Below are 6,000 nucleotides of genomic sequence, written 5' to 3' on the forward strand. Positions count from 1 at the left end.
TTTTATATTTTGTGCTTGTTTACTTTCATAAACTGAAGTGAATGTCAATAGACTACTTAATGGTATGGGTCCTTGCAACCAAGCTCAGTCCTGTTCTCGGACATGTACGCACATACATATGCACACACACACATATATGAACACTGACCTTAGCACCCTTCCATAACATAGAGTTATGGAAGCTTATGAGCTTACAACAACTTGCATTTATATTGCACCTTTAATGTAGTAAAACATCCCAAGGCGCTTCACAGGAGTGTAATCAACCACAATTTGACACCCAACCACATAAGGAGCTATTAGGACAGGTGACCAAAGCTTGACCAACGAGATGGGTTTTGAGGAGCATCTTAAGGAAGGAGAGAGAGGGAGAGAATTTCAGAGCTTAGTTAACTCGGTCCAGGCAGGGTATTAAACTTGGGATTTTCTTGGTCTGTACGACAAAGGTCCTCAGTGAATAAATGCACTGAGGAATCACAAGGGTTGTATTGTAGTTTTAAACAAATACAAAAAATGGCACAGTTGTTTTCTTAGCATTTTTGTTTGTTTAATCCTGCTGATTAAATCAGTTAGTGCAGCAAATGCTGTGATCAGCACTTTCAGGTAATGTAATTTCAATTCTTGATATAGATAATAAATGCTTCAGTTACCCACTATTTTTCTTTTCCCGAAAATTGTTTGGGCTATCCTTGTTTTGATATTTACTGTAGGAAACTCATAATGAATAAAGTAGGTTCTATTTGTCAGCTGTATTGTCACCGTTGCCAAAGTTGTTGATCTTGTCAATGGATCCCTATTCTTTTGATGTAATAATGCCATTTGAGGGTGAGTTTCTGCTGGGGTTCTTGCAGTGTCAGCTGTGGCGCGGCGGGTAGCACATGTGTCTCAGAGTCAGATGGTTGTGGGTTCAAGTCTCACTCCAGAAACATGAGCACAAAAATCTAGCCTGATGCTGCACTGTTGGAGGTGCCATCTTTGGGATGAGATGATAAATTGAGGCCATGTCTGCTCTTTTAAGTGGATGTAAAAGATCCCATGGCACTATTTTGAAGAAGAGCAGGGGAGTTATCCCCAGTGTCCTGGTCTATATTTATCTCTCAATCAACATATCAAAAAACAGACTATCTAATCATTATCACATTGCTGTTTGTGGGAGCTTGCTGTGTGCAAATTGGCTGCTGCATTTCCTACATTACAATAGTGACTGCACTCCAAAAGTACTTCATTGGCTGTAAAGTGCTTCGAGACGTCTGCTGGTCATGACAGTGTATTGTATGAAGAAAGAGTCAGGCTGAATACTGTGAGCTCAAAGTAAAGTGTGACAGTCTTTTATTGCAGGTCTCCAGGGTGCCTCTCCGACCTGTGAGGCCTCCTTAAATATCTGTGCTCCCAAGGGATTATGGGATCCCTTGGCACTCCAGGGATGAGCCCTCTGGTGGCTGTACAGAATATATACAAGTTTACATATATAACAACATTCCCCCCACCCCCCAAAGTCAACAGTGTAACTATTTACAAGGTGAGTCGATCTGGGGCCCTTCTTGCCCTGGTTGATCGTCTCGGGGCAAATGCTGGTATTGGTGAATCATCTGTTGGGCCCTCGCTGGGCTGCTGTGCAGCTGGCCTTGCTGGGCTGCCTGGTGTGGTGAGTCCTGCTGGGCTGCTGTGGGTGATGGGTTCTGCTTCGTGGTCAACCGTTGTGTCAGTTGCCACTGGTGTGTATGTTGGGGGGTCAAAGAACATAGGGTCCAAAGTGGATTGCTCAGGATAGTCCGTGAATCTGAGTTTGATTTGGTCCAAGTGTTTCCGGTGAGTGAGTCCATTTGAAAGTTTGACCCTAAACACCCTGCTCCCCTCTTTGGCCACATCAGTGCCGGGAAGCCACTTGGGACCTTGTCCATAATTCAATATAAATACAGGATCGTTGATTTCAATCTCGCGTGACACATTTGCGTTATCATGATATTGACTTTGTTGAAGCTGCCTACTCTCTACCTGTTCATATAGATCGTGGTGAACTAATGAGAGCCTTGTCTTAAATGCTTTTTTCATGAGCAGTTCAGCAGGTGGGATCCGAGTGAGCGAATGGGGTCTTGTGCAATAGCTAAGCAGGACTCAGGATAGGCGAGCCTTCCGTTACCCTCTTCAAGCCTTGCTTGATGGTTTGCACTGCTCTCTCTGCCTGACCATTGGATGCTGGTTTAAACGGGGCAGATGAAACATGTTTGATCCCATTACGGGTCATGAATTCTTTGAACTCAGCACTGGTAAAACGCGGCCCGTTGTCGTTCACCAGGACATTGGGCATACCGTGCGTGGCAAACATGGCCCGCAGGCTTTCAGTGGTGGCAGCAGGCGTGCTTGCCGACATTATCTAACATTCAATCCATTTGGAGTACGCATCTACAACTACAAGGAACATTTTACCCAAAAACGGGCCTGCATTGTCGTCATGGACCCTAGACCACGGTTTGGAGGGCCAAGACCATAAACTTAGTGGCGCCTCCCTGGGTGCATTGCTTAACTGCGAGCATGTATTACATCTGTGCACGCAGGACTCTAAGTCCGCATCGATACCGGGACACCACACATGGAATCTGGCTATCACTTTCATCATTAGGATGCCTGGGTGGGTACTATGGAGGTCACCGATGAAGGTGTCTCTGCCCTTCTTGGGAACCACTACCTGATTACTCCACAGAAGACAGTCTGCCTGTATAGACATTTCATCTTTGCGCCGCTGGAACGGCTTTATCTCTTCCTGCATTTCCACTGGGACACTGGACAAGCTCCCATGAAGCACAGTTTTTAACTAGGGACAATAAGGGGTCCTGGCTCATCCAAGTTTTAATCTGTCAGGCCGTGACGGGTGATTGCTCACTCTCAAATGCTTCCATAACCATGACTAAATCTGCGGGCTGCGCCATTTCCATCCCCGCAGTGGGCAATGGCAGCCTACTGAGAGCATCGGCAAGTTTTCTGTGCCTGGCCTGTGGCGGATGGTGTAGTTTTATGCAGACAATGTGAGCGCCCATCTTTGGTTGTGGGCCGATGCGTTGGTATTTATCCCCTTACTCTCGGAAAACAGGGATGTAAGTGGCTTCTGGTCAAATTTTAGCCCAAAACAGGTATTGATGCATTTTCTTTACCCCATAGACACACTCTAACGCTTCTTTTTCAATCATGCTGTAGGCTCTCTCAGCCTTAGACAGACTCCTGGATGCATAAGCAACCGGTTGCAATTTCCCAAAGTCATTAGCTTGTTGCAATACACACCCGACGACATATGACGACACATCACATGCTGGTACCAAACGCTTACATGGATCATACAACACAAGCAATTTGTTTGAGCAAACAATTTTCTAGCTTTTACAAAGGCATTTTCTTGGCTTTTGCCCCATACTCATTCGTCCCTTTTATGCAGTAATGCATGCAGAAGTTACCAAAGTAGTTCAGGAGTCCTAGAAACGACCGCAGCTCCATCACGTACTGTGTTCTCGGTGAGTTCTCGATTGCCTCAGTCTTCAAATTGTTGGGCCTGATGCCGTCCACCGCGATCCTCCTCCCCAGGAACTCCACTTCAGGCACCAGGAAAACGTACTTCGAGCATTTTAACCTGAGCCCCATGTGGTTGAGTCGACTAAGAAACATAGAAACATAGAAAATAGGTGCAGGAGTAGGCCATTCGGCCCTTTGACCCTGCACCGCCATTCAATAAGATCATGGCTGATCATTCCCTCAGTACCCCTTTCCTGCTTTCTCTCCATACCCCTTGATCCCCTTAGCCGTAAAGGCCACATCAAACTCCCTCTTGAATATATCCAATGAACTGGCATCAACGACTCTCTGCGGCAGGGAATTCCATAGGTTAATAACTCTCTGAGTGAAGAAGTTTCTCCTCATCTCAGCCCCAAATTGCCTACCCCTTATCCTAAGACTATGTCCCCTGGTTCTGGACTTCCCCAACATTGGGAACATTCTTCCCGCATCTAACCTGTCCAGTCCCGTCAGAATCTTATACGTTTCTATGAGATCCCCTCTCATCCTTCTAAACTCCAGTGTATAAAGGCCCAGTTGATCCAGTCTCTCCTCATATGACAGTCCAGCCATCCCTGGATTTAGTCTGGTGAACCTTCACTGCACTCCCTCAATAGCAAGAACGTCCTTCCTAAGATTAGGAGACCAAAACTGAACACAATATTCCAGGTGAGGCCTCACCAAGGCCCTGTTCAATTGCAGTAAGACCTCCCTGCTCCTTTACTCAAATCCCCTAGCTATGAAGTCCAACAGACCATTTGCCTTCTTCACCGCCTGCTGTACCTGCACGCCCACTTTCAGTGACTGATGAACCATGACACCCAGGTCTCGTTGCACTTCCCCTTTTCTTAATCTGCCGCCATTCAGATAATATTCTGCCTTTGTGTTTTTGCCCCCAAAATGGATAAACTCACATTTATCCACATTATACTGCATCTGCCATGCATTTGCCCACTCACCTAACCTGTCCAAGTCACCCTGCAGCCTCTTAGTGTCCCCCTTACAGCTCACATCGCCACCCAGTTTAGTGTCATCTGCAAACTTGGAGATATTACACTCAATTCCTTCATCCAAATCGTTAATGTATATTGTAAATAGCTGGGGTCCCAGCACTGAGCCCTGCGGCACTCCACTAGTCACTGCCTGCTATTCTGGAAAGGACCCATTTACCCCGACTCTCTGCTTCCTGTCTGCCAACCAGTGCACTATCCACGTCAGTACATTACCCTCAATACCATGCGATTTGACTTTGCACACCAATCTCTTGTGTGGGACCTTGTCAAAAGCCTTTTGAAAGTCCAAATACACCACATCCACTGGTTCTCCCTTGTCCACCCTGCTAGGATGGCCAGCTCTCTAGTTGGTTCCTCAACATATTGGTTTTGAAAACCATCCCTAATACACTCCAGGAAATCCTCCTCCACCACATTTCTACCAACTTGGTTAGCCCAATCAATATATAGATTAAAGTCGCCCATGATAACTGCTGTACCTTTATTGCACACATCCCTTATTTCTTGTTTGATGCTGTCCCCAATCTCACTACTACTGTTTGGTGGTCTGTACACAACTCCCACTAGAGTTTTCTGTCCTTTGGTATTCCGCAGCTCCACCCATAGTGATTCCACATCATCCAGGCTAATGTCCCTCCTTACTATTGCATTAATTTCCTCTTTAACCAGCAACGCCACCCCACCTCCTTTTCCTCTCTGTCTATCCTTCCTAAATGTTGAATACACCTGGATATTAAGTTTCCAGCCGTGGTCACCCTGGAGCCATGTCTCCGTGATGCCAATTACATCATATCCGTTAACTGCTGTCTGCGCAGTTAATTCGTCCACTTTATTCCGAATACTCCTCGCATTGAGGCACAGAGCCTTCAGGCTTGTCTTTTTAACACACTTTGCCCCTTTAGAATTTTGCTGTAATGTGGCCTTTTTTGTTTTGTACCTTGGGTTTCTCTGCCCTCCACTTTTACTATTCTCCTTTCAATCTTTTGCTTCTGCCTCCATTTTATTTCCCTCTGTCTTCCTGCAGAGGTTCCCATCCCCCTGCCATGTTAGTTTAACTCCTCCCCAACAGCACTAGCAAACACTCCCCCCAGGACATTGGTTCCAGTCCTGCCCAGGTGAAAACTGTCCGTTTCCCCAGAACCGGTTCCAATGTCCCAGGTATTTGAATCCCTCCCTTTTGCACCACTCCTCAAGCCACGAATACATCTGAGCTATCCTGCAATTCCTACTCTGACTAGCACATGGCACTGGTAGCAATCCTGAGATTACTACTTTTGAGGTCCTACTTTTTAATTTAGCTCCTAGCTCCCTAAATTCGTCTCGTAGGACCTCATCCTGTTTTTTTACCTATATCGTTGGTACCTATGTGCACCACGACAACTGGCTGTTCACCCTCCATTTTCAGAATGTCCTGCACCCACTCCGAGACAAATATATCTCTCCCACT

Source organism: Pristiophorus japonicus, chromosome 1, assembly GCF_044704955.1.
Source record: "Pristiophorus japonicus isolate sPriJap1 chromosome 1, sPriJap1.hap1, whole genome shotgun sequence".
Classification (NCBI taxonomy): domain Eukaryota; kingdom Metazoa; phylum Chordata; class Chondrichthyes; family Pristiophoridae; genus Pristiophorus; species Pristiophorus japonicus.